The sequence below is a fragment of the Rana temporaria genome, chromosome 12 (assembly GCF_905171775.1).
Source record: "Rana temporaria chromosome 12, aRanTem1.1, whole genome shotgun sequence".
Lineage (NCBI taxonomy): Eukaryota > Metazoa > Chordata > Amphibia > Anura > Ranidae > Rana > Rana temporaria.
The window spans coordinates 130,636,079-130,654,564 of record NC_053500.1 but is presented as its reverse complement, the minus strand read 5'-3'; the positions used below and the strand labels follow the sequence as shown (position 1 = coordinate 130,654,564).

The 18,486-nt window shown below is 40.8% G+C and overlaps 1 long non-coding RNA gene across 1 annotated transcript in view; it reads left to right on the top strand.

The window, feature by feature from the left end:
- Positions 1 to 18,486, top strand: part of LOC120918853 — a 134,026-nt gene that overhangs the window by 18,162 nt on the left and 97,378 nt on the right. Inside the window, exon 2 of the long non-coding RNA XR_005744479.1 lies at positions 8,015 to 8,232. This is a non-coding gene — a long non-coding RNA (uncharacterized LOC120918853). The remainder of the gene's footprint in view (positions 1 to 8,014; positions 8,233 to 18,486) is intronic.

The following is an 18,486-nucleotide window of genomic DNA, read 5'->3' as shown; positions in this document are numbered from 1 at the left end:
TCTTGTGATTTACTAGATGATAAAATTACAACCTGCACTTACTGTCAATTGATTAAAGAAACTGCAGAAACCAAACATTGGAATATACAACATGCGCAAGACTTCAACTATAGAAATACATGCACTGTTTCTATCAATCATTAATGTGCTGAGTGCAATCAACTAATTTGTCACAAGATCCATCAACGATGAAATTAAATGTATCATACATTAAAATAAACGTGACAATTCATCAAATTTTGTCATCGTAAACTGAAATCTTATTCAAAATTCATTTTATTCTATGTGCAGTGAATAAAGTAAAGGTAATGTGCAATCAAAAAAAAAAAAAAATCCCAAATTGTATAAACTGCCCCATGATTGTTGTCATGGCAAAATCCAACCAGAGAAATTCTTGTGAAGTGCCCTGGCGCTTATATGCACACTTACTGAAACAATACGACTTCTAAATTGATCTAGCACAGTTGGATCAAGGATCAGTAGCAGCAGCCCAGACAGTCTCTCAAAATGTCTCTAAACATCTCTCAAAGAGATACAAAGACTACTGTATATATACAGTGCAGCCGGAAAGTATTCAGTTAACTTTTTTAACATTTTGTTACAGCCTTATTCCAAAATTTGATTAAATTCATTATTTTTGAAATCTTTGCAAATTTCTTAAAAATGAAAAAAAAATCACATGTACATAAGTACCGTATTACCAGCTTTGCTCAATACTTTGTTGAAGCACTTTTGGCACCAATTGCAGGCTCAAGTTTTTTTGCGTATGATGCTACAAGCTTGACACACCTGTTTTTGGTCAGTTTCTCCCATTCTTCTTTGCAGGACCTCTCAAGCTCCATCAGGTTGTATGGGGAGTGTCTTTGCACAGCCATTTTCAGATCTCTCTAGAGATGTTCAATCAGAGTTCAAGTCTGGGCTCTTGTTGGGCCACTCAAGGACATTCACAGAGTTGGCGCGTAGCCACTCCTTTTGTTATCTTGGCTGTGTATTTAGGGTCGTTGTCTTGTTGGAAGATGAACCTTTACCCCAGTCTGAAGTCCAGAGCGCCCTGGAGCAGGTTTTCATCAAGGATGTCTCTGTACATTGCTGCATTTATATTTCTCTTGATCCTGACCAGTCTCCCAGTTCCTGTCACTGAAAAACATCCCCACAGCATGATGCTGTCACCACCGTGCTTCACTGTAGGGATGGTTTTGACCAGGTGATGAGCGGTGCCTGATTTCCTCCAGACATGACGCTTGCCATTCAGGCCAAAGTGTTCAATCCATGTTTCATACCAGAGAGTTTTGTTTCTCATGGTCTGAGAGCCCTTCAGGTGCCTTTTTGGCAAACTCCAGGTGGGCTGTCATGTGCCTTTTACTGAGGAGTGGCTTCCGTCTGGCCACTCTACCATACAGGCCTGACTGGTGGAGTGCTGCAGAGATGGTTGTTCTTCTGGAAGGTTCTACTCTCTCCACAGAGAGCTCCATCAGAGCGACCATAGGGTTCTTAGTTACCTACCTGACTAAGGCCCTTCTCCCCCGATCGCTCAGTTTGACCAGGCGGCCCGCTCTAGGAAGAGTCCCGGTGGTTCCAAACTTCTTCCATTTATGGATGATCGAGGCCACTGTGCTCATTGGGACCTTAAATGCTGCAGGCATTTTTTCGATACCCTTCCCCAGTTCTGTGCCTTGATACAATTCTGTCTCGGAGGTCTACAGACAATTCCTTGGACTTCACGGCTTGGTTTGTGCTCTGACATGCACTGTTAACTGTGGGGCTTTATATAGACAGGTGTGTGCCTTTCCAAATCATGTCCAATGAACTGAATTTACCACAGATGGACTCCAAGTTGTAGAAAAATCTCAGGTTCCATTCACTCCATCTTGTGGGCAAAATCTGCCAATGATTCGGAAACGCTGCAATGATTCGGAAACGCTGCAAGAGTCGCCGTGGGACCCCAGACGAGTACGATCTAAGCCAAAACAAACTGCACAGTGGAGGTAAGTATGACATGTTTGTTTAAAAAAAAAAAAAAACTCAACCCATGCAACCCTTTTTTTAAGGATGATCAGTGAAAACAGTATGCACCTGAGATCAATTTTACGTGTCATGGCAAAGTACTTATGTACTTGTGATTTTTTTTATTTTATTTTTTATAAATTTGCAAACAAACTTTTTTCACATTGTCCCTCCTGCCCACCCCTTACACCGGTCCTTCTGCTGATCCCCCGATGACATAAGTGAGACAAATGTCAGGGCAGCGCTGGGTGAGCAGCAGTAAAATGGGAATGCTGCAAAACCGCTTTGGATTGGCTGGGTGTGTGAGTATGATAATGAAAGGCAATCCAGCTTAAAAAAAAAAGGTAACGGGTAAAGGGAATAAAGTTTATTTTATGGGCACTATGTATTTCCTGGCTCCCTAGTTTTGTGGCTCTTTAAAAATAAAAAGTGCTTTAGCAAAAAAAATAAGAGTCCAACTTCCCGCACTCAGAATTCTTAGCAGGGGCAGAGCAGGCCAGTGAAAGAAGCAACAATTACATTTAGGCATTCTGTAAAACATCTCTGAAGCTAAATACAAAAAAAAAGGGGTGAGATAAGGGAGGAAATGTATGTAGGACTTGGCACAGCTTACAAGATGGGGCATCCGAGGAGAGCGTCCAGATTGCCATGTTCATAAAGACCAATTCATTTTGTTCTCGCTCCCTGGAGTGTGTACGTGGGTATACATACATTCTCTACACTTATATCTTGAGTTAAAGTGTATGTGCGTATGCCAAGTCAAGAAATTTGCTCTAAAATAACCTCCTTTCTTTAGATTTTAAAGTAATATTCCATGCAGCTATAAAGAAATAGTCAAAATTTTGTTTCTCCGAAAAGTTGCTACAGCTGTTATAGAAAACTTCTTATGGGACAAACATGAAGGCTGCCATTGCTCCCCCTCGTTTTGAAAATGCTGACCAACTGGCTGTCTCCAGCCTAAATATTTCCGAGTTACTGATTGGAAACGAGCATGCACATCGGGAAATTCACAATAAAGACTCTATAGACTTGCTCTGAGTCAGTGGGGTTGTTGTACTAAAGGAGTAGAGCATGTTCACTTTGCAAAGTGTGTTTTCCAATTAGTGAATGTAATGAAGCTACAATGTTAACCCTTTCATGCATAGTGGCATAGGCGTGTCGGGTGTGCCTGTGCCCACTTTAATCACTCCATACCCATTAGCATTGTTGATTTGTTTGCCGGCAGGGAGATGGGAAAGATCGTCTTCTGACCAGCTCTGTCACAAGAGAAATGCTTCTGGACTTCTTTCTCATCTCCCCGCTGGCACAGTGAAAAAGATCTTACATTGACCAGCTCTACTATAAGAATGTGTGTATATGCACACACGTGCACGCACACCCGCCCACATGTGGGATAGAGCATTAGGGTGCACACCCTAATGCAGTAGGCTGCGCACACCAATGCATAGTGATCACTACAGTTGTAAGCTATTTAAAGGCTGTTTTCTTGTATATGTATGGGTTCTGATTATATGGTTGCATACCACCCATTACAGTGGATGCTAGTGTGTCACCCCTTATCCTGCCACCTACTGGAAAGCCATTGTAAGTGCATGAAAAATGTCTCAAAACCAAGATGGCTGACGGAAATCCAGAAAGGCTGAGCAGTTTAGGAATATCTTGCCAATGGTTCTATAGGAAGAGACTCTTGGAGGTAAAATTAATATGGTAATACCTAAAGAAACATATTGGGGTTGATTTACTAAAACTGGAGGGGGAAAAACCTGGTGCAGCTCTGCATAGAAGCCAATCCGCTTCCAGGTTTTATTTTATTTTTTTGTCAAAGACTAATTGAACAAGCTAAAGATAGAAGCTGATTGGCTACCATGCAGAGGTGCACCAGATTTTACACTCCTTAGTTTTAGTTAGACATGTGCAATTTGTTTCATTCTGAATTAGTCTTTTAACCACTTGCCGTCGCCGCACCGTCATAATACGTCCACAAGGTGGCTCTCCTAGGCGAGAGCACGTAATATGACGTCCTGCCTTTTAGCCGCCACTAGGGGCGCACGCGCGCCGCCGGAGGCGCGCGCGCGCGCCCCCCGCTCGCCCCCGACTCCCGTGCGTGTGCCCGGCGGGCGCGATCGCTCGGTACAGAGCGGGGAACGGGAGCTGTGTTTGTAAACACACAGCTCTCGTTCCTGTCAGCAGGGGAAATGCTGATTTTCTGTTCATACAATGTATGAACAGAAGATCAGTGTTTCCCCTAGTACGGCCACCCCCCACAGTAAGAACACACCCAGGCATACTTAACCCCTTCCCCGCCCCCTAGTGTTAACCCCTTCACTGCCAGTGGCATTTTTATAGTAATCTAATGCATTTTTATAGCACTGATCGCTATAAAAATGCCAATGGTCCCAAAAATGTGTCAAAAATGTCCGAAGTGTCCGCCATAATGTCGCAATACCGAAAAAAAAATCGCTGATCGCCGCCATTACTAGTAAAAAAAAATATTAATAAAAATGCCATAAAAATACCCCCTATTTTGTAAACGCTATAACTTTTGCGCAAACCAATCAATAAACGCTTATTGCGATTTTTTTTTTTACGAAAAATATGTAGAAGAATACGTATCGGCCTAAACTGAGGAAAAAAAATGTTTTTTTATATATTTTTGGGGGATATTTATTACAGCAAAAAGTAAAAAATATTCATTTTTTTCAAAATTGTCGTTCTATTTTTGTTTATAGCGCAAAAAATAAAAAACGCAGAGGTGATCAAATACCACCAAAAGAAAGCTCTATTTGTGGGAAAAAAAGGACGCCAATTTTGTTTGGGAGCCACGTCGCACGACCGCGCAATTGTCTGTTAAAGCGACGCAGTCCCGAATCGCAAAAAGTACTCTGGTCTTTGGGCAGCAATATGGTCCGGGGGGTAAGTGGTTAACGAATTTCGACAAATTCGGAAATACACGAATTAACGAAACCCATTTTAACTAATTGTCTGAAAATTCATAAATTTAAATATTCGAAAAATTCACAATTTCTGTATTTCCAGATTTCGAATTTCCAAAATTAGAAGATTCAGAAATTAAAAAAATATGAAAATCTGAAATAATAACTAATAATAACTTAACAATTATTATTAAATTATAGGCATTGGAATTTCCTGTCAAATTTGGCTGTTTGGTGAACGTAACAAATACGAATTTATCCGAAGTTACGAATTTTCCAAAATAACGAATGCCGTATCCAAACGAATGGAATGTAATGAATTATTAATAATAAATAATAATAAAAACTTTTTATTATTAATTGTTAATTCGTTCCATTCCATTTGTTTGGATGTGACATTTATTATTTCGGATAATTCGCAACTTTGGATAAATTTGTACTCATTACGTCCGTAAACAGTCAAATTTGAAAGGAAATTTCAATACCTATAATTTAAAAGTTAATATTGGTTATTTTGGTTTTTAGAATCTTTGAAATTTCGAATTGACAAATTTCCAGATTTTCGCATTTACAAATTTCAAATTGACACATTTCGATCATAACGAATGTCCCAAAAAAATAAACAATAAGAATTAAATAAAAACGAAAACAAACAAATTATACTAGTGTGTGTGTGTGTGTGTGTGTGTGTGTGTGTGTGTGTGTATATGTGTATATATATATATAATATTCTCGCACATAAATATACAATATGGTTTAAACTCCTATAGGATGATAAAATATACATAGTAAGACCTTGCATATCTACGTGTTTCACCATTAGGCTTCTTCAAGGATATGAGCAAGGTTCAAAAAGGAAAACAAAGTCTCACTATCTCGAAGTGGACTTGTCCTCATATATGAGGGTCCAATGGTTCTTAAATATTTCAAAAATCCACACTAACATGAAAATGTTCAAATTTTCACATTGTTGTCTATGCCTTTAAAGTCTGACCCTTTTTGGTGTCTCTTGTAGCACCAATTTTTACTACATTTTGGCCTAAATTTATGAAGAAAGATAATTTTTTTGCAAATATTTATAACCGAAACTAAGAAACATATTTGTTGTTCAAAATTGTAGGTATTTTTTCATTTATAAAGCAAAAAATTAAATACAGTGTCTTGAAAAATTATTCATATCCCTTTTCCACATTTTGTCATGTTACAAACATAAAATCCTAATAAAATACATTTACGTTTTTGATGATAGACCAACACAACGTGGCACATAATTGTGAAGTGGAGGGAAAATTTATAAATGGTTTTAATTTTTTTTTTTTTTTTTTTTTTACAAATAAATATCTGAAAAGTGTGGTGTGCATTTGTATTCAGCCCCCTTTACTCTGATACCCCTAACTAAAATCTAGTGGAACCAATTGCCTCATGATAAAAATCGCAGATCGCCGCCATTACTAGTAAAAAAAATAACAATAAAAATAAAAATTAATTTATCCCCTCTTTTGTAGGTGCTATAACTTTTGCGCAAACCAATCAATATACGCTTATTGCAATTTCTTTTATGTTTGTGTTTTTTTTTTTTTTTTGCTCTATTTTTGTTTATAGCACAAAAAATAAAAACCGCAGAGGTGATCAAATACCATCAAAAGAAAGCTCTATTTGTGGGGGAGCCACCTCACATGACCACGCAATTGTCATTCAAAATGTTACAGCACTGAAAGCTGAAAATTGGCCTGGGCAGGAAGGGGGTGAAAATGCACTGTATTGAAGTGGTTAATGCTCAAGAGCCACAGCTGTGTGGAATAAAACCCAAAGATAAATCGGTTATTCTTGTCTTACAATACCTTCTTAACAATATTTAGTAATTCAAGTTCTATAAACTCCATCCGGGCCAATTCGTCCTCCAAAATAAAATAAAAAAGCATATATACTTCAAAAACCCTTTTGAAAATGTTATGTAACATTCCAAAATAGTGTGCTTTTTGTCAACCTCATGTTCAACTTTGCTTTAAAAATACCCCAGTGCCGTGCTTTCTGACCTGACAACTGTTCTCTTACCCCGTCGCATAAGGAGCGTCACGATTTGCCGAAAGAAGCCGAGCGGCGAGTCGGCGCTATACGGCGCCTGCGCATCGACGTTCGGCTTCTTTCGGCAACTCGTGACGCTCCTTATGCGACGGGGGGAGGTCGTTTTTGTCATCACGTCAATCACCCGCTGGATAGGAACGCCCACTCCCGCGGGAGTCCCGACCCGGAAGCCGGGGAAGAAAACCGCTGTACGAGGTATGTACAGCAAAAAACAAACGGCATACTGTGAATGTAGAGAGTGAGCTGGATGTAATGTTAGAAAATCGTTTTTAGGGTGAACCCCCGCTTTAATTTGTGCTTCAAAAAAGTACAGTAAAACCTTGGTTTGAGAGGGTTTTGCAAGACAAACAAAATGTTTTAATAAATTTTGCCTTGATATAAGAGTAGCGTCATGTCACAACTGAGTATAAAAAGAGAAGAGAGGAGCCTCTAAGTGTAGCAATATGGTTACATTTAATGAAGGTACAACATTTAGCAACTTATTGCTGCGCTTAGAGGTGCCTCTCTTCTCTTTTATACCCTGTAAAAAAAAAAATCTGATATACAAGTGCTTAGGAAAACCAAAAAAGGTTTTACTGTATAGGAACCCAAGAATCAGTCTGTAGCTCTCTAGGATATGGAATGCTCATATAGTTTCAGGGACAACTGCAATCTATTGTTGTAGCCAGATTGTCCATCCATGCCCTTGTACAAAAGGGTCAGTCTACCCTCTGGATATTGAAGGACTAGGCGCCCACTGAAGTCTTATAACTGAGAATGTTTGGACTGTTAGCTGATGGGTAAATGGGAGGAGTTTGGGAATTTATTAGCGGGAATGTCAGTTGATTGGCAGCATCCAAATAGAAGGAAAATAGACATTTTGGTTGGGCTTGGCCTGATTTAACGCATTACTTAGGTAATTTGTTTTTGCTGACTTCTGTTTACCTAAAACAGTTACATAAGATGGGAAATATCTTGGGCTTCAGTTTCATTTTTTAACTTGTTCAATACAGAAAAGATCCTTTCTGGTTCATCACACCTCAACAAAACCTGCAACAACGACTTCAAACTAAAAGTTGAATCAACAACCAAAGTCTGCCCATTGTGTGCACATCGCAGACCTACCTGGATGAAGATCCGAGCAAGCTGTTTTCTTTTCTGCTGCAAAGACTTTGAAGATTAAACGAGGAGGAAATCCTTTGTGGGAGATGTCAACTGCGGCTCCTCTCCTGTGAGTTGTATTCATAAAGTTCTCACTAGTTTTGAGAGATTACAGCAATGTAAACAGCGGGCCTCAATGTCTCATATTTACAGGAATTTGCCCCCTTAAACCTGTACATAGCTGAGTATCCATTTTTTGTACACATTTAATGAGTTTTCTTCTTTTTTTTTTCACTTGCTCATTTAACCACACACCTTCATAAAGTGATATTGGCTATATCCTGTAAAACAACCCCTCACATATCAAAAGATCATGTTTTAATTATTTGGAGGGTGTCGTTTCTCCTTTAACCCCTGTACGAAGACAGTGCTCATCAGTGAACCTCTGTAAACTACAGAATGTCTACACCATATGCCAGTGATGGCAAACATTGGCACCCCAGATGTTTTGGAACTACATTTCCCATGATTCTCAACTACACTGCAGAGTGCATGAACATCATGCTAAATGTAGTCCCAAAACATCTAGGGTGCCAAGGTTCACTATCACTGCCCTATGCTATGGAGATGAGGAGAGGCAGAGGTTTTCTATAGTCCTAACATACTACTTTTCAAGGGAGAAAACTCTGCTCCTCCACCGATTTTAGTACAGTGCAATAGAGGAACATAAATGCCACAATAGCATCACTTTACATAACATGCATTATTCTTTTACCATCATTTCTTGCATAGCACTCACAGATGAGCTGAACCTTTTTAATCAATTATTTTAGGCCTCCACTTACGGGTGTGGAAAGGTGAAAGCCCCACAACTTGATTGATACTTCTGTAGTGAGGCTACTTTACCTTTTTCTATTGTGGCACTTACCAGTTTAAGTTTTCACAGTTCCTGATGAAGCTGGTCAACTGACTTAAGAAACGTGTTAAATTCAACCTGAACTCCACCATTATAAGCAATGTGTAAGATCAAATTGCCATATTTTGTGGACATATACATTATGTTGACGTGTAATCAAAACAAGGGCATTATGTTATAGAGTCTAGTGTATTAGAACATAATACTACGAATTGTGTTCAAATTAAGGCCCTGAGAGGCTCTCGATGGAACGGTAATTTATTTTTTAAGGAAAAAAATGCATATGTGTAATGAATTTGACTAGCACCTGTGAAGTCCCAACCTGTAATCAACATTTCTTTATAATCAAAAAAAGCACAAAATATTGTAGTTGGGATAAATCTGCCTAGGAGCAATATGGAGACTGCCATTGTGGACCCCCCCTTTAGAAAATAATGGTTTCTTAGCTATTGTGGTGACCCAATGGCTTTGGTATATTTCGTATCGCTAACCAGAAAGTTAACTGTTTATTTGTAAAACGGATCACATATCCATTTTGAAAAAATGGATATAAAATAACAGTTTAAAAGCTTTAAAACAATGAAGCTAAAATTGATCTTAAGCAAATATTTTATTTATTTTATTTTGATATTTGGTTTGTTGAAGCAGGTTGACACAGCTTAGAAGGAAGACCACCTCAGATCAAATGTTTCTGTTGGTGACCTTTGATCTCAAAAGGCTGATCTAAATTGTAGGTGGAATATTCGCAGGAGCATATACTGCATTTGTTCATTAACACGTGCCCTTAAGGCCGGGTACACACGGACAAACATGTATGGTGAAAGCGGTCCGTCGGACCGTTTCCACCATACATGTCTGCCAGAGGGCTTCTGTACGATGGTTGTACACACCATCGTACAGAAGTCCGCGCGTAAACAATACGCGGGGCGTGTCCGCGGTGTCGCCGCGTCGATGACGCGGTGTCGCCGCGACAATGACGCGGCGACGTGGGCGGCCCGCCTTTAAAATGCTTCCACGCATGCGTCGAAGTCATTCGACGCATGCGAGGGACGGCGGGCGCCTGGACATGTACGGTAGGTCTGTACTGACGACCGTACATGTCCGAGCGGGCTGAATTCCAGCGGACTGTTTTAAAACAAGTCCAGGAATATTTGTCTGCTGGGAAAAGGCCCGGCGGGCAAATGTTTGCTGGAATTCGGCCCGCTCGCGCCCACACACGACCAAACATGTCTGCTGAAACTGGCCTGCGGGCCAGTTTCAGCAGACATGTTTGCTCGTGAGTATGGGGCCTAAGACTCATTCATATGGCTAAATCGGATAAGTATACTGTTGGATATCTGTGTCTGTGTGCTCGGGGGTTTTCAGAAAGCCACAGCCAGGAAACCTGTACATGCCAATAACAGGTTGCCACTGTAAGCATGTATCGACACATCAAGCGGTTACATGTGGTTAGGGACAGATGATCATCCCTAGATGTAGACAGATTGTTCATATGGGAAATAGTTAACCAAATCCAATATTCTACATTTTGTAGAGGTATAGAAGTGTACACAGACTTATGAGGCCCAAGTGCAAACATCTTGTTTCCAGAATTCCCAAGCTGTCCATGAAAATGATCTCCTTGACCCTTTTGCTGTGTGACATAATTACTGAAATATTCCCTTGATTGAGTGCGGTATTTGATTGGTCCTTTGTATGGGTCACTAGTGCCTACTGTTTTATTAATATAATTGGGGTTCTGCATAATAAGAATTGGTTGCAGAGACTGTTTAGCAGTTTATCAATTTCCATTTCTTTGAAAACCAAGAAAAGTCATTCAAAATCAAGCACGAGTCTCATCTGTGCCAATACCATTGTTGAGAATTGTGGTAGAGAAGACCTCCTTTGAATTTCTGTGAAGTTAGACTACTTTAATTCCACTGAGACCGCAACATTTATTAATATCTCAGATAAAAGTTATTTACTTGTATTAGCTTTTAGAAGAAAAAAGTCTCAAAGTATACATGTCATTTACTATACATATTATTTCCTAGAAGTCTGCACCACATGGCTATGCACCGGGTTGTTGACCAGTCATGTTGTGTCCACCTGCAGAGTGGGCAATTCTTTAGTTGGCTTTAAACCCTTATGGCATGGCATTCCTAATCTCTCTCTATTGGATTCTGAGCTTCTGTACTTGATTTTGGAACAGAAGGCACCAAAGCTCCAAGTGAGTTCTGAAGTTGAAGCCCATGTAGTTGGTGTACCAAGGTTTTTACCTTTTTATTAGCATTTCGAAGAAAACGTCTCAAAGTACACTTGTCATGTACATATTATTCTCTAGACTTGGATACCACACGGTACTTGCAAGCACCTGCTTATTGTGTCCTAAGGTGGCGTGGGCACAGTCTTTACTTAGCTTCAACATACTCTGGCAAGGCATTCCTAACCTCGTAGAAGTAGACCGCTCTGTACTGGCTGATCAGCTTTTTTACTTGTTTCTAAAATAGAAGGGCATGTAGGAGCCAAAGCCCCAAGTCAAACCTGAAGTTGGCACCCATGTATTTGGTGCACTAAGGTTTGTGCGGCTCAATAAATTTGCCTGAAACTCTTTGTACTTAGAGGTGTCCTGCTGTGTCTACAGCAATATTGGCCCAAATGAGTAATAGCTAGTTGGAGCGAAACGCATCAACATTGTACTCTACTCTGTGTCTTGTCTGCTATTTTTGGGCAATCCTACATTTTATAATAAAGTGGAAGATTTTTTCGGATGTGCAGCCCCTTCAATCCACACATTGTTTTCTAAATATTGGGTTCATTTTTTTAAGTTGTGAACTTGTAGAGAAAAATAAACCTGTTTTAAAGAACATGCTCGATGTACTAAGCTATAGTGCCCTTGTCATAAGAAGTGTCTAGTTTTTTTCTGCAATGGGAGTTAAAAATTACAGTCACGTGGCTAAAAAAAACATAATTTTTTTTAAGGTATAGTAATGGCTTAGTGAATTGACTCCAGTGTGTCTTCTTTCTGCAAACTCCTGACCACAGATGAAGATGCAGCTCCCTCCAGCAGAGAATCTTTCACCATACACAGGCAGAAATGTTGCTTCATCTGTGTGTAGCCAGTCTGTAAATTGCAATGTTAGGTGCCACTTCAGTGTACAAGCAAAAACAGGAACAAGTGCACATCAATCTGATATATATACTGTATATGAGTGTGTGTGTGTGTGTGTGTCAGCTGGTGACTTTGCCTGCAGTGGCGTCTCCAGCTTTCATATTTAGGGGGGGCACATGGGGGGACAGGGACAAAAGTAGGGGGGCCAACTATAAAATGCAATTATATATATATATATATATATATATATATATATATATATATATCCTGGGGCCCTTTACTACGATCCCACTATGGGCCCTTTCACATGTTCTGCAGTGAGCTCCCTTCCTACTATACTGGGGCCCCCCAGGGTGGCAGAAAACAAGAGATATATGTCACCAGCACACCAAGAAAATATAAGGGTCCAAAGCAGTGGGAGAACTATCAGGGTTTATTTATTTATTTATTTAAAATGCTTATTGGGAGCGCAGTCATTACCAGCAGGCCTCAATGCGCTCATAGAACCAACATATAAAAATACAGAACACATTGCAAAGGTTGTCTTGCCACCGGGCCCTGGTGTTCTGCCACAGTGGGGGATCCCCAGCTGTCCTGTCCCTGCTATTTACAGCGCTGGTCTGGCATCTGTCTCCTTGGCAGCTGCGGCAGTCTATTAGGATCTAGTGCTGGTGACATTATGGGTGCATGCAGGGGAAGGCTGGCACTATTGGTTATAGAGAGCCGAGCCCCCAGCTGGTCACCTTGCAGCAGTAATGCTGTATAACCTTCTCTGTTGACATGCTGATCGGCATGTGATCCAGGTGATGCTCCCAGTCAGATCTAATAAACACAGTATTTATTAGCATCAAGAGTAACCACATAAATATAATCAACCGTATGATCAGCAGCCATGTGGGCTCTATGCCTGTAAAGTGTGGGCTTTGATCAATAAAATCACTGATATTTATGACTAGGATTTGACTAAGAGCATCACCTGGATTGCATCCCGATCAGCATATCAGAGAAGGGTCCACTGCTGCTAAACAACCTGCAGGGAGCTTAACTGTCTACAACCAATAGAGATGGGCTCGGGTGTGTTTGAAATCCCACATGCCCGATCACGCCAGGAAGCCGACACTCCACAGTGCTAATCAATGTAGGGCTGCCTAAGAGCTAAGACCAGCCATAGACAGTTTAAATCTCAGCTGGTTCAGCAGAAACTGGCTGAGATTTGAACCATTAATTAGCAGATTCTCTTATAATTATCACTAGTGGTTGCTGTATAGCCACTGGTGATAATCACTGTTTGTCGGGAGAATATAATTGCTGGGCAGGAGGGATATTCCCGTCACCACTGTCTGTTGATGGGGGAATCATGCAAGTTTCTTTCCTGCAATCTGTGGATGCAGGAAAGAAAATTGCACCGTATATTATCTGCCTAACTGAAAGTGAAAGTAAATTGTGAATGTTTTGAAAGAACAGGAGAGGGGGAGGGAGACAGATCGGGGGGACAGAAGGGATGGAGATAATGTAGTTCAGTGATTACAGTGTACTGCAGTCTGCAGTGCACACACTTAAACACGGCCCAGGCTAGAATATCTGGTTGTGTGAGCGCTCGCATTATGCAGTGTCGACGAGCACAGGGAGGGGGAGGAATTCCCTGCAGAGCTTACTGGGGACGCTCTCCCTCTCGGGGAGCAAAATACAAAAATTGCAACAACAAAAAAAAAAAAAAAAAAAAAAAATTTTTTTTTTTTGGGGGGGCACATGGTGGGGCACAGCATGATGTTAGGGGGGTCAGGGCCCCCTCTGGCCCCCCCCTAGGGACGCCCCTGTTTGCCTGGAGTCTTCCTTCAACACCAAGGAGCCAGCTACATAATGGTGCATGATTCAGAATCATTTTAGCTACATTTTAACAAATTCTTAGCTGACGTCCTGACCATTTTTCAGGCCGGCTTTGTGTTCATAGACAACTGTTGACAGAGGAAACACAAAAACAAGGCTTATAACATGGAATTGCTATTTTACATCTATGCCATTCTTTAATAAAACTTAATTTATTTGACAAAGGGAAGTTTCAGTATAATAAGCATATATTGCAAGTTTAAGTTTATAAGACCTAAATGTATGTGAAATGTACTCTTAAACTAAATGATTTAAAACTGGCGTGTCAAATCAGTGTTTTGGGGCTGCCTGTATCCCTCTCGCTCCTATTTTGTGACCCTTAACCAGTTTAGGAATTTTAATTGAATGAGGCTCCAGGCTTTCCTATAGCTCATAAAGTCTGCACTTCCTTACATAAATTTGTTAGGGAATAATTCCGAAAATGTTCCTTGGCTCCTTTAAGGTGGCCTTATATGGTTGGAAGATCTATGGTCTTCAAGTTTACAATCATTCTTTAAATTTGACAGCTGTCAATGGCTGTGTGTGAGCCTCTGTTTACGCCTCGAAACCTTTATAATTCCTCTTTAAATGCCTGTAAGTGATTGTTGGTATAGGACCGATGATGTGTATAGGCTTAAATAAGGACTACAGAGGCTGCTGTGACAGACTGGGGAATGCCTGACCTTCTTGTTTACAGGATTTAATTTAGGGTCTTTTAAAAATAAAGGATGCTGAAGATCATAAGGATTTAGTAAGTGGACCAGAAACATTAGAACATTCAAATACTGTTCAAAAGGTTTCAATCTTAAAAAAAAAAGATTCTTGAAGTGTATCTAAAGTCACAAAACAAAAATGCAATGTATTGGTGCCTACAAGTCCTTAGATGTGATGGCTGCATTAAGTTGGGTATGCACAACCAGTGAGCTGAATGAAAAATGACTCGGATTCATGCATCCACACAAGCAATGTGGATGCAGAAATCTCCCCTGCTGGGCTATTGTATTCTGACAGCAGGAATTTTCCTCCTCAGAATACATTGATTTGCATGGCTTCAGTGGCTGACCAAATGTTGGTTTTCCAGCTGGATCGTTTGAACAGAGGGGGCTACATCGGGATCAAAATTCTACTGGTTCCTGCTGAATCGGCCGAATTTTGATCCATGTGTTCCCAGCCTATTTTTACATTTTCAGGCATTGTTTTACTTATTTTTAAAAGCTGATCCTGCCAGTAACACTTTTCCTGTACTAGGGTGATACCACCCACTCACTCTATCTATGGTGATGGAGTTTTAGCCTTGTCACCCTAGACTGCTTTCATATATTTGAACTATTAATGGCTTGTATAAGTTGGGGAAGTGTTTTGTAACATAGAGAAAATACTTGGGAAAGCTGTGACAATATTGTTTGGTATTTCAGTTCCGTACAATTGAAACTACAAGGTTCATGCAGATTAACTGATATTTTTTGTCCTTGCTGAAAATGTACTTTGCCAGAAATGTTTTAAAGATGCAACCACCACATGTAGGGACTGCTAAGCAGCAATGTAGTCAGTTCTCTAGGACCGTGCACTATTACATTAATATTTTATCTCTGTAGCATCAGTACCCCTATTGTTGGTATTGTAATGTTCACGTCTTTGATGTTCACGTTTTTTACAAGAGCTCTACTGAGTCAAGTGAAGTATATTTTATTTGTGGGCAAAAGTGTGCGGACACTTGACCAACAAACTTTCAGGCACTTATTGTACATCCCATTAAAACAAAAAAAACATTGGTTTTAATATAAAGTTGGCACACCTTTTTAAAGTTATAACACTATACTACTCATTCAACATTAGTACAGAAAGAGGATTCCTGGCTCATGGTTGATGCTCAAATTCAGGTGCTTATCTAATAGTTTTTTTAAAACCCCGCTGAGACCACCACCTGTGGAAGGGAATTCGACATCCGTGCCGCTCTTGCAGTAAATAACCCTCTACGTATTTTAAGGTTAAACCTCTTTTCTTCTAATTTCAATGATTGGCCACGTGTCTTGTTAAACCCCCTTTCCGAAAAAGTTTTATCCCTTTTGTGGGGTCACCAGTACGGTATTTGTAAATTGAAATCGTATCCCCTCTCAAGCGTTTTTTTCTCCAGAGAGAAAAAGTTCAGTGCTCACAACCTTTCCTCATAACTAATATCCTCCAGACCCTTTATTAGCTTTGTTGCCCTTGTTTGTACTCACTACATTTCCACTACATCCTTCCTGAGAACTGGTGCCCAGAACTAGACAGCATACTCCAGGTGCGGCCAAACCAGTCTTGTAAAGCGGGACAATTATCGTTTTATCTCTGGAGTTAATCCTTTTTTAATGCATGCCAATGTTCCGTTTGCTTTGTTAGCAGCAGCTTGGCATTACATGCCATTGCTGAGCCTATCTACTAGGACCCCCAGGTCCTTGTTCCATCCTAGATCAGAGGTTCTCTACCCAAGGTATAGATTGCATATTTTTGACACCCAAATGCATTATTTTACATTTTTTTACACTAAGCCTCATTTGCCATGTAGTTGCCCACCCCATTAATCTGTTCAGATCTTTTTGCAAGGTTTCCACATCCTGTGGAGAAGGTATAGCCCTGCTTGGCTTAGTATCATCCGCAAAAGAACGATTCTTCATGAATCTGCTGATTACTGATAATGATACTGTTCTCATTACTAACATTTTGCATATAGTCCCTTATTATCCCCTCCAAGAGCTTGCATACTATTGATGTTAGGCTAACTGGTCTGTAATTCCCAGGGATGTATTTTGGGCCCTTTTTAAATATTGGTGCTACATTGGAGAAAAGCCAATCAGCTGGTACTATTCCAGTCAGTAGACTGTCAGTAAAAATTAGGAACAATGGTCTGGCAATTACTTAACTGAGTTCCCCAAGTACCCTCGGGTGCAAGCCATCTGTTCTCGGTGATTTAGTAATGTTAAGTTTCCCAAGTCCAATTTTTAATTCTGTCCTCTGTTAACCATGGAGGTGCTTCCCGTGATGAGTCAGAGGATAAACACTGCAGTTTTGGTTACTTAAGCTCCCCGATTCCCTTGTTAAGACTGAGGAGAATAATAAATTATGTAGATCAGCGCTCTCCAAACTGGGGCCCTGGGAACAGATACGCCCTTTATTTGCCTTTATTCGGCCCTTGAGACACTATTCCTTCAACTGACACCATTTATGGGGCACTATTCCTCCCACTAAAACCAATGAAGGGGCATTTTCTACTCCCACTGGCCACAGTCTTCCCCCCACTAAATTTTGAAAGACCATAAACTTGGCCCACTATTTAGAAAATGTGGAGGCCCCAGATGTAGATAACAGGCTCATATTATGACATGGCCAATGTTATCTGCATCAATCCACTGTGAACCCAGCTTGGCACAATAATACAAGATGATGGTCTGAGCTCACCGGAAGTGGGTTAAATGATGCTAAGTGGCAGCACTGAGTGATGGGTCTGCAAGCGACAGCAATGGAAAGGAGGTTAGTATTGCAACAAAAGCTGCATATTTTATTTTTTAAATACGTGGCTAGGGCACCTAATTTAAAATATTTTTACACAAGAGAGTTTTTCTTTAAATTATAAGACATGGCAATGCCCCCAAAATGCAGTAAACCATGGTGGCCATCAAACTGCAGTTTACTGCTATTTGGACACACTGGGCCGGATTCAGATACATCGGCGCATATTTCTGCCGCCGTAGCGCATCTCATATGCGCTACGCCGACGTAACACAGAGAGGCAAGCAGAGTATTCACAAAGCACTTGCTCCCAACGTTGCGCCAGCGTAACGTAAATTCTTCAGCGTAAGCCAGCCTAATTCAAAGTAGGTGGAAGTGGGCGTGATCCATTTAAATGAACCGTGACCCCATGCAAATGATGGGCCGAGCGAACGGCGCATGCGCCGTCCCGTGGATGCTTCCCAATGTGCATGCTCAGAATCACGTCGGAACGAACGCCTAATATACGTCGAATCACTGCCTACGACGTGAACGTAACCTACGCCCAGCCCTGTTCACGTACTACTACGTAAACGACGTAAAACACGACGGCTGTTCCCTGGTCCATACCTTAACATGACTTACACCTGCTTTATGAAGCTTAACTTTACGCCGGACGTTCGACTTACGTAAACCGTGTATATTAATGCGCCGGGCGCAAGTACGTTCGTGAATTGCCGTATCTCACTCATTTGCATATTCGAATCGTAAATCAATGGGAGCGCCCCTTGCGGCCAGCGTAAATATGCGCCAACGATACAACGGCGTAGAAAACTTACATCGGTCGGATAAAGCCTATTTACAGGCGTATCTTGCTTTCAAAGTCCGGCGCATAGATACGACGGCGCACATTGACACTTACGCGGCGTATCTCGAGATACGCCAGCGTAAGTGCTACGAGAATCCGGGCCACTATGTTTCAGGGTACTGTTGTTGTTTGGACACAACTTGATTCTGGTTGGGTTGCTGCACTTTAGACCACTGCT